The sequence below is a fragment of the Rattus norvegicus genome, chromosome 16 (assembly GCF_036323735.1).
Source record: "Rattus norvegicus strain BN/NHsdMcwi chromosome 16, GRCr8, whole genome shotgun sequence".
Taxonomy (NCBI): domain Eukaryota; kingdom Metazoa; phylum Chordata; class Mammalia; order Rodentia; family Muridae; genus Rattus; species Rattus norvegicus.
In genome coordinates, this window is record NC_086034.1 from 16,468,583 (window position 1) to 16,480,074 (window position 11,492).

Consider the following 11,492-nt stretch of genomic DNA (forward strand, 5'->3'; position numbering starts at 1 on the left):
TTTATAACAAACTACTATATTTATATAATTCCTTTCCTTATCTCTCCCCCTTCAAAAATGTTTTCTTACTGCCAAACTTTTCAGTCTTTTATATTCTATTCCCAGCTTTTTTCAGAGTTTAAAAAATGTGCTGGAACATTCTCACATGTAAGTCTTGATTTATTGTTTTTTAATTGTCTGTGTGTGTGTGTGTGTGTGTGTGTGTGTGTGTGTGTGTGTGTGTGTGTGTGTTTCTTATATGCATGTGAGTGGAAGTGCCTAAGAAAGCTTGAAGAAAACACTGGATCAACTGGAGCTAGATTTACAGACAGTTATAAGATGCTTGACTTGGGTACCGAGAATTAAACTCAAGTCCTCTGCAAGAGCAGTGTGTGCTGCGTCTCTCCAGCAAATCCCTGTGTAAGTGCATGACTGTATCAAGAGATCAAGGTATATGTGTCTATTCATGTATGTGCATGTACATGTGTGTCTGTGCATGTCCATGGGTATATACATATGTACATATGTTTGTGTGGGTCTATGTGAGTACAAATATGTTTGTGTGCATGTATCTGCATGTATATATAGATGTACATGTGTGTTAGTATACCTGTATGTGAAAACATGTTTATATGTGTTTCTTCATGTGTATGTGCAAATGGATGGATGTAGATGTGCATAAATATGTGTTTATATGTGTCTATGTACATGGGTGTGTACATACATATACATAGGTAGAAGGGGTGTAGTGTGTCTGTGGATATGTGGATTATGTATTGTGTATGTTTCAGAAGTATTTAAGGCACTTCATCTTTCTACTGGGTTAATCTAGTTAAAAAATTCTTTATTTTTTTTAAGAAGTTGGGACTTATTTCTATAAGCAGCAGTATTCTACCTACTTTGCCATTTGTCTTCTAACATTGTTCATGAGTTTGGTTCATATTCATAAATATTAATATGAATGTAGCAAACTTAGTAATCACTTTTATGATTTTTTAATTTCATACCATGTCTTAAAAAGAGCTTTTCCCTCTCAATTTGTATTTTAAGAGTGACTAAGCTGTTATATATAATAAAATAAATTCTATGCAACTGTCAAAAACTGAGATGAATATGTGCTATCATATGAAAAAATCTCTAATATACTAAATTTTTAATCATTTGTTATTTAATTGAATTCCAGGAAAGTTTGATAAAGCTGGCATTTTTCTACACAGCTGATAACAGTGGAGCTGAGCTGCAAAGAGTTAAGTACCTTTTTAATTTAAATTTAATAATGAATGAAGGGGCCAGCATTTAGCCTAGTTTGAATGACACTGAAGTACATCATTAACCAAATCATTTGAGCTTATATTAGTCTTTGTTGTTGTTATTGTTGCTGCTGCTATAATTAAATAACAGACAAAATTTATTAAAACAAAAAAGAGAGAATTTTATTTAACTTGTACTTTTGGAGACTGAATGTCAAACAATACAAAGTTAGCTCTTGTGAGGGTCCCGTGGCCATTGGCAAATTGTGAGATAGAGGTAAAAAGACTCATATCTTAAAGAGAAAACCCAAGTGTTATGTCTGCTAGAACCAGAATGTTACAGCAGCCCTCTTGAGAACCATGAAGGATTTCCTGAAAAATCCTTGCATCCCTTCCAAAGTCAATGCTCCCAGTTGACACAAGGATATTAGATCCCATCTCTCTCTTTTTTTTAATATTTTTATTTCTTGTCTTTGCACCTGTGGTGTATATCCTTAGCTCTTTCTTTATGACCTTAGGTTAATGGTTTTTTTTTTATTAACTTGAGTATTTCTTATATACATTTCGAGTGTTATTCCCTTTCCCGGTATCCGGGCAAACATCCCCCTCCCCCCTCCCCTTCCTTATGGGTGTTCCCCTCCCAACCCTCCCCCCATTGCCGCCCTCCCCCCACCAGTCTAGTTCACTGGGGGTTCAGTCTTAGCAGGACCCAGGGCTTCCCTTCCACTGGTGCTCTTACTAGGATATTCATTGCTACCTAAGAGGTCAGAATCCAGGGTCAGTCCATGTATAGTCTTTGGGTAGTGGCTTAGTCCCTGGAAGCTCTGGTTGCTTGGCATTGTTGTACTTTTGGGGTCTCGAGCCCCTTCAAGCTCTTCCAGTTCTTTCTCTGATTCCTTCAACGGGGGACCTATTCTCAGTTCAGTGGTTTGCTGCTGGCATTCGCCTCTGTATTTGCTGTATTCTGGCTGTGTCTCTCAGGAGCGATCTACATCTGGCTCCTGTCAGTCTGCACTTCTTTGCTTCATCCATCTTGTCTAATTGGGTGGCTGTATATGTATGGGCCACATGTGGGGCAGACTCTGAATGGGTGTTCCATCAGTCTCTGTTTTAATCTTTGCCTCTCTCTTCCCTGCCAAGGGTATTCTTGTTCCCCTTTTAAAGAAGGAGTGAAGCATTCACATTTTGATCATCCGTCTTGAGTTTCATTTGTTCTAGGCATCTAGGGTAATTCAAGCATTTGGGCTAATAGCCACTTATCAATGAGTGCATACCATGTATGTCTTTCTGTGATTGGGTTAGCTCACTCAGGATGATGTTTTCCAGTTCCAACCATTTGCCTACGAATTTCATAAAGTCGTTGTTTTTGATAGCTGAGTAATATTCCATTGTGTAGATGTACCACATTTTCTGTATCCATTCCTCTGTTGAAGGGCATCTGGGTTCTTTCCAGCTTCTGGCTATTATAAATAAGGCTGCAATGAACATAGTGGAGCACGTGTCTTTTTTATATGTTGGGGCATCTTTTGGGTATATGCCCAAGAGAGGTATAGCTGGATCCTCAGGCAGTTCAATGTCCAATTTTCTGAGTAGATCCCATCTCTTAAAAGTTCAACATCCCATCTCAATGCCAGCACCCTAGGGACCATGCTTTCAGCACATCATTGATAAGAGAACAGATACAATCCAAGTCATATAGAACATGAAGGACCTTGTGTGGATTTCTCCAGCTGTCTCCTGGTTTTTAGAAGATTTGACAATTGCAGAGGAACTGTAAAGAGGCTGAAGTCTTGTTACAATGTACACAGAAGACTCTTGTTCATGAATGGACATTTCCAGTGTTACTGCAGTACCCACATTAGTAATTTGTAATTTATAATGTATTTTTAATTCATCAGATCTCAAAAGTATCCAGGTAGGTCAGTGTTAAAAAGTATTCTCCAATCTTCTTTGAACTTGAAAGACAGGTTAGGATAGAATTTTGAAGAATTGGTACTCTTCTGAGAAAAAAAATGGGGACAAGGAAGAGAAATGAGGAGGGAAAAATCCATGAATGCACTATGGTATAATAGGTAATAGACATTAGTTTGTCATTCAATTGCAAACTAGGTGTCTCAGACACTGTTCTATTTTTGTGATGAGATACCATGACTTGGCAACTCTTGAAAGAAAAAAAAGCATTTCATTGTGTGCTTGCTTGTAATTTCAGGAGTTAGTCCATTATCACCATGGTGGGTAACATGGTGGCATGGAGGAAAACACAGTGCTAGAAAAGTAGCTGAGAGTTCTACATCCTGATCTTTATTTGGGGCAAGGAGGAGGGCAGGGGGTCTTGCATTGTTTTGTAAGGTTGAAACCTCAGTGGTTATGTCCCTAATACACTTCCTCCAATAAGAGCACACCTCCTAATTCTCTAATCCTTTCAAATAGTGTCATTCCATGGTCACTAAGCATTCAAATATATGAGCCTATAGGGGAAAGGCCTTCTTATTCAAACCACCCCATTCCACTCCCTGGCATCTATAGACTTGTAGCCATATGATAATGCAAAAATGCATTCAGTCCAATTTCAAAAGTCCTCATAGTCTATCATAGCTCTTGCACTGTTTTAAAGTCCAGAATGTCTCTTCTGTTCCTGGAAATCTCTTAACTATAGCCCCATGAAAATAAAAAAAGACAAATCACATACGTCCAACATACAATGACAAAAATATAGTTATTCTAAAAGGAAGGAAATGGAGCATTGTAAGAAAATCCCAGACCAAACCAAGTCTGAAACCCAGAAGAGCAAACTCCAAATTCTCCGTCTCCCTATCTGATGTCAAGGGGCTCCTCATAGTTCCAACCCCTTTAAACTTTGTTGCTGCAACCCACTTCTCTCGTAAACTGGTTCCACAGCCAGTCTGTAACTTTCTCTGGCAGATATCCCACAGCTCCAGCATCTCCAACATCTTGGAGTCTCCAATACAAATCAAGCTTCACTTTCATAGCTTCATGCAATACTGGGCTCCCATGCAGGTGTAAGAGTAACTTTTATTCAACTGATACAACTCTTACCTCAGAAGTTTACTGCCTATGTCTGCTAACCAAGAACTAGTCCTGGAAGTTTCTATCCTCCACACAATTTAATCCAGGCGTAGAATGTTTTCAGCTTCTGAGACATGCTGCTGAATAAGCTCAACCCTTCACAGTTCTTTCTGATCTGTGGTTGCTGATTCTACCCAGCTCTTCTGGCTCTGACTCCTCTCCAAGCTGACTGATTCAATCTGGCTTCTCTCAGCTTCTGAATTGCTCTGCTTGGCCTCATACTAATTCATGCAATCTGTTTTAATCTTTTGGCCCCTCTCATTCTCTGGATCATTCTGTTTTCATCTGTGTCTATATTGTTCTCTCTCTGCAACTGGTCACTGAGCCATACCACGCAAGAAACAGGTTTTTTTCCAGTAAATTACACAATCACATGATTTACAGTGTGATCAAATATCCTGCAACATATAGGGACTCCCTGCCACATGCCTGGCCTCAGTGACTTTCCTTAGGCAAAGAAGGAGATTCCATAACCCCTTTCTTGTATCATTCACTCTAAAACCAGAACCACAGGTCAGAAACTGTCAAGTTCTGATGCTTGATATGGATCATGTCAGGGAGCATGGCAGCATGAATGGCCCTGAAGCAGTAGCTGAGAGTTACGTCCTAATCCATGGTAGAAAGAAAGAAGATCTGAGACTGCTTGGGCTTTTGAAACTTAAAAATCAACTCCCAGTAATATACTTTCTCCAAACATGCTACACCTACTCCAACAAGGTCACACTTTTTAATCCTTCTAATCCTTTCAAATACTGCCACTACCTAATAACTAAGCATTCAAATATATGGGCTTATGGTACCAATGTACTCCTTTTTAACAGTTTAAAGTTTTTTCTATGTTTCATTTAAAATAATAAATATTTAAAGAGTTAGACATGTTACTTAGACTCAAATATCAGATAATACATGTAAAAACAACACATAATTGCCTCTGAAATGTATATCACTTTTGCATGTCAGTTAAGAGTAAATAATAAATAGCATATCAGAAAAAAGAGCAGCAGCATTTTCTTTCCCAGTTTCTTTCAAAAGAATACATGAGCTGTATTACCACACTCATTTCCTCAGAAAATAATGCCAACTTCATTTCTTTTAAGGATATAATATATATTTGAATTAATATTTGACTTTGTCCTTTCACCTCCACCTAAAAAGCAAAAGCCTCATTGTTTCTTTAATTTACTTTTGAAAGTGAGTTATGTTTTCTGAATTTTCATGGCATTCTTATTTAAGCAGTTAAGAGAGTTCTTGTTTCAATTCCAAGCTCCAAGTTATACAGTTTGCAAGGACCACTAATTCTTCTACTGATAATCTGTGTTTTTTATTAATGCATGCCACTGTGGGCAAGGTCCTTCATTCTCCATGAGTATTCCTCCTAAATTTTCTCCCAATTTTCACTTCCACTAACTACTACAAAAGTGTTTATAAGAACAAAATCCAGAGTGGAGGTTAATTACAAGGCAAATGGCTCCCTCAGTGCAGTCTGAACACCCTAAAGATCTTTATGGTTGGGCATGCAAGTCTAGGCCCTGGGGCTTTTTGCAGAAGCTTGTTCATCTGCATAGATCAAAACCCACAGAATTAGATTTGTTTCAAGGTTACTAAGTTCAATGATAAGTTTCCATGTGAACATTCACATTTTTTTCTACTATGTATTTCATTTCATCTTTTTCCTCAAATTTGTCAGAGTCATATTTCTGCGTCCTGCCTGGAGCTAAGACAATTCACAGAAGAATTATGTGAAAGCCAAACTCTCAAAGCAATTCCAAAAATGAGTACTGTAGAAAATCCCATGCTATTAATTTTTTCATTAAATCATTAAGATCTACTACTATAGGATAAGATTCTGGAGTGTTTCAAATAATAAAAATAACACTGTTTGAAAAGAGAGGTGTATTAGAATCTAATGTAGACCCAAAGTCCTGTAGCATGTTTCAGGTTAAGTATCCCTCCCTCATCCAGAGGGTTTGATAGCTAAAGAGATTTTTAATTTATAACTTCATTGAATTTTAGAATCTCCTCACCTACATGAACTGACTCAGGGATGAGACACAAACCCAAATACAGAATCCATTAGTGCCTGACCTTAAACGGTCCCATGAAGTCATTTCTGGAATTGTCTCCTTGCTGTATCTCTGTCATGTCTGTGTTCAATAGGTATACATTTTAGGGTTAAAAGATTATTTACTGGATAGTGCCATATAGTGTGTTTTGATCACATTTACCTCCCCCTCCTCCAACTCTTGTGGGATCTAACCTCACTTCCCTGTCACAACCCAACCCCACCTTGTATCCTCCTTTTTGTTTTCACCCATCAAGTCCAATTTCTGATGAGCGCAAACACATGGATGTATGGATTTCCATTGGAAAGTGGTTGACCCACCCAACACTGGTTGACCCAACTCTTTCAAAGCATCAATTGCTGGTAGGTCCTCTATGAGGAGTAGAGTTGTTGCTCATCTACCCTACATGATTGGATTTGATATCCTGTTCAGATAAAGGACAATGAGTATAATAATTGAAATTTAAACCAAAATCCATGGAACTCAGGAGACAGAATGAGATATAGATATAGACATAGATATAGATATACATATACATATACATATACATATACATCATATACATATACATATACATATACATATAGAGATAGAGATGATATAGATGATATAGATATAGATATAGATACAGATACAGATACAGATACAGATACAGATACAGATACAGATACAGATACAGATATAGATACAGATACAGATACAGATACAGATACAGATACAGATATAGATATAGATATAGATACACACACACACGTGTGTGTATAAGAACTGAGCAGAAAATCTTTCTTTCATTCATTACCCAAGCTTCTGCTAAAGACTTCACTATCAATACTGTCAGTCTTTTTATTCATTTAGACTCAGGGGCAATTCTCATTGCGTTTTCTATCACAAGCAATGTGTGACTGCATACAAGAATATAGTTACATGTCTTAAACCTAAGAGCTTTGAGGTGAAATCTAGCACATTTTCATATGGAAATCTTATGTTCACAGAGACTAGTTCATGTCCATGCAGCTGGCACAGATGTGGCTGAAATCAGAAGCTGACTTTCTCACTAGGGGTCCTTAGATTATATGCATTAATCACTTTAATAGGAGTATCCCAGGGTGTCGGACTGGGAGGACATAAAATATGTCACAGGAAAACACCTCACGGGCTAGTTTTCTCTATTCTCAAGTATTTCAATGTAGGTATAGTCCCAAGATAGATGAGGTAGCTTCCTGTATATATACATATTCATATGGAAAACTATTTTTAATGCTGCAACCTAGTACTATTTCATAGAGAGATAATTTCCCAAATGATTGGAAAAGTCCAGCTGCTGATTATAATGTCAGTCAATGGGATTCTTCATGACCATGATTTATTCCAGCTCTTTGCTGGTCTCATCTAAGACCTAGACACCGGGCTTCACAGCATACACCTGGGGACAAAGAACTTACCTGTATCTTGCATTCAATGTTCTGCTTCTCCTTTCTTTTACATACATCATAGTATAGTATCCTTTGAGTTCGCATTTCAATTGGCCTGCATTAAAAAATGGTGTAGGCACGATTTAAGTAACTGTCTTAAAGAGGAAAAGAAATAAATGAAGGTAATGAAAATTACAACTGCACACTAAGACAAATGAGTCACTCAGGAAAAAACTGCCATTTTATAGCAGCATAGCAGGTGTCCATGATTATCTTGGCACTTACCCAACATCAAAATAAGCCCCTCCAAAGGCTAAAAGATAATATCACTGCTAAAACCTCAACAGCGACAATAATAATTATGATGATTTATTGAACATCTCCATTCTGCTTTAATCATCTATTACCTCATAACAAATTATCCAAAGATTCTGCAGTCTTAACACCTATTTCTTCACAGTTTCTGAAGAACAGAAATTCAGAAGCAGCTTGTTCATGCGTGGGGTCTTTGGAGGTCATAGTCAAAATGTCATCCTGTCATCCCAGTCACCTTTAGAGTTGATTGAAGCTAAAGGCTCCACTTCAAGATAATGCATCAACATTGCTATTGGCTAGAGGTGACAGTTCTCACCATGGTCCTCTCCCCAATTATTGGATATACTACAGCTTCCCTGCCAAGTGATACAAAAGAGGAAGACAGAAGATTAATTGACATTTATGGTGTAGATTCAAGAGTTATAGTCATCAACTCTACTAACTCTGAGAGAAGATAGGAATAAGAGGGTGCCCATTGGAGTGACCATGCAACCGCCTACCATATCTACTTAACATGTCCCAGAACTGTGTCTTTTCAACTCATTTTAGCCCCTCAGGATAAGACTGCTTCATTAGTGACTATTTATGAGCATATGGTACCCATAAATAGATAATAACCATCCATAAATGTGGGAATTAATTCTTAGATCTTGAAAGTGAGCTGAAATGGAAGCTTCTCGATGATAACTGAGCAAGACACTGATCTAGAGAACTTTGCTGAAGAAGGGAAGGAAGATGGTAAGAGCCAGGGGGTGTGGAAGACTCCAAGGAAACAGTGCCTTCCAGACATAAAAAGTACTGATACACAAATGAACTCAACAGAGACTCTGGCAGCATGCACACAGGGCCTGCGTAAGCCTAAGCCAGATGGGGATGCTGAGAAGAGGAAGTTGACATGTTCTCCCATCCCTAACCAAGAAACTCTCCAATCAGCATCCATTTTCAAAGGAAAAGTTAGTTTTCTCCAGTGGAGTCTAACTGGGTATCTAAGCCACTTAAGAGCAGGCCCTACACCCAAAAGTGGGTGGCTAACTCAAAACAAATTCAGCAGTACTTTTGGAGACATATCTTGATTGTTTCTTGATGCTTTGTCAGAGCAGTTTTGCATTATTGAAGTTTTCCTTCTATAATATAGTTTATAATTTTGTGGTTTTGGGGATTTCTGTATGTGCATATGTCTCTTAGTGTGTTATGTGCTTGTCATGCTTTTTCTTTGGTTTTGGTTTTGTTGCTGTCTTCTTGTTTTGATTTTCTCTGTTGGTTTGTTTTGTTTATATTCTGATTTTATTATTATTATTATTACTATTAGCCTGTTTCCCTGTTTGTTTTCAAGAGAAAGAACAAAAGGAAAGAAGGAAGGAAGGAAGGAAGGAAGGAAGGAAGGAAGGAAGGAAGGAAAGGAGGGAGGGAGAAAGGAAGAGAGAAGGCTTAGAATTGGATGGGTGAAGAGATGGAAAGAATCTAGGAGGAGATAGGAGAGAGGAAACTAAGCTCATAACATACTGTACTTAAAAATTTGTTTTTAATGAAAAGAAAAGAAAATTATCCCAAAGTTGACACATAATGTATGTTGAAAAAAGTATTCTCATTTGAGTATTTTGCATGTGTGTGTGCATGCCTGCTTGCATGTATGTATGTATGTATGTATGTATGTATGTATGTATGTATGTGAGAGAAAGGAAGAGAGAGAGAGAGAGAGAGAGAGAGAGAGAGAGAGAGAGAGAGAGAGCTCCAAGTACCCGTGGAGGCCAGAGGGCCAGAGGGCCAAAGGAGTATGTCAAATCCCCTGGAGCTGTAATTTCAGGCAGTTGCAGGCCTCTCAAGTAGATTCAAGCAACCAAACTTGGGTCCTCTGAAAGAGCAGCAAGTGCTCTTAACCACTGAGTTATCATTTCAAGCTCCCATCTTTACACTTTGCTGAGGGCTTTCAGTCATGACGGATATAAATCTAGAAAGACAGGTATCACTCTCGAGAAGCAAATTTCTGGTGTGTGGTGCTGCAGAGTAAGCATGGGGTCTGCGCTTGCATGAGTGTTGAGTAGAGAAGAGAGGCAAGGCAAGGGCAGATGAAGGGAGCTTCATCATGGCTATAAAGGAGGACAGAGCATTCATTAGTGAAATGGCCCCCTGGCTCGCCCATTTTCTTGCAACAGTGACTTTATTAATTACCTGGAATCCAGATCACTTGGCTCCAACTACTATCTGCTTTTCCAGGAAGAGCTACTTTCCAGAAAATATCCCTTGGGATGATGGACTTATGTGTTCTGGAACCCACAAAAGGATTCTCCATTGTACGCTAATACATCGAAAACATTCACAATTCTCTGTCTTAGCATGGTCCACATTTGATTGCACACATCTAAGGAAAAGATCTTGCTGATGGCAGGCTTGTGAAATGGCTCAGTGTGTAAAGGTACCTGACCCCAAGATTACCTCCTGAATTCGACCCCTAGAATTCACACAGTGGAAGGAGAGAACCCACTCCCACAAGTTGTCTTCTGAACTATATAGATGCATTATGTCACATGTGCACACGTACAAAAATATAATAAATAAGTGAACAATCAAAATATAATTTTAAATAAATGCTTATATAACTAAAGAGCTCGTTTGTTGTTTGCCAAAGGTCCCTCTGTAAATCTGCCATGAGATTCTAAAGTAAAGAGAGCTAGCTCTAGACAGGAGCTCATGCCCAGGCACTCCAAACTGATGTTTCTGACTTCATAGACAACAGTACTTCTACTCCCAAACCAGAGAATGATGCCCACATCAGAGATTGTGGAGGAAAAAAATGCTCTATTCAAAGACCAAGTAGGCAATCTCCCAGGAGCAATTCTCTCTTATCTGAGCCTATTAAAGAAAATTTACTTTTGAAAAGTAGTTACAATTTCCAAAATCCAGTGTGGCTTTGCAACCTAATCTCTGTCACTTTATAAATAATAGCCAAGCAAGTATGATACAGATGCAAATTAAATGGCAGGAAGGACTAGTGGCTAGAGGGGAAGAGATCCTGAAAGAATTGGTTTATCTCCTAGGTGATGGAGATAATGGACTAGCAGGCATGCTAGTTTGTTCTCTCTTGTGCCGTGGGGAGAGATATGGTGAGCAGCCAGGACACAGCTGTGAACTGCATCCTGCGGCCCATCTATGTGTGTAACCATGGTTGCTCTCCAGATTCCTTGCAGTAGCATTTGCTGACTCTGGGATCGATGACTAGTTCTGTTCCTATTCCCTAGGATGCTGCCAAAGGATGTGTCATCAACTTTCAACTGCTGCCAAGCCTTTCTACGTGACTATCATGTTCTCTAAAAACAACGTTCAAGTTCAAGATCCACAAAAGTAGGGCTATAGTGACGATCTGGATTTTCACAGCGACTCCTCACTGA

At 38.6% G+C, this 11,492-nt stretch overlaps 1 long non-coding RNA gene across 7 annotated transcripts in view; it reads right to left on the reverse strand.

Annotated features, from left to right (window-relative positions):
• LOC102546921 (uncharacterized) overlaps nucleotides 1-11,492 on the reverse strand; it is a 62,920-nt gene that overhangs the window by 20,493 nt on the left and 30,935 nt on the right. For 4 of the 7 annotated variants that reach the window (XR_010058626.1, XR_010058621.1, XR_010058622.1 and 1 more), the window contains 3 exons: nucleotides 8,199-8,462; nucleotides 7,822-7,906; nucleotides 3,092-3,229 (listed from right to left, as the gene is read on the reverse strand). This is a non-coding gene — a long non-coding RNA (uncharacterized LOC102546921). Of the gene's footprint in view, nucleotides 1-3,091; nucleotides 3,230-6,401; nucleotides 6,461-7,821; nucleotides 7,907-8,198; nucleotides 8,463-11,492 lie in introns of those variants that run through there. The other 3 variants (XR_010058624.1, XR_010058625.1, XR_010058623.1) reach the window with 2 other exon arrangements.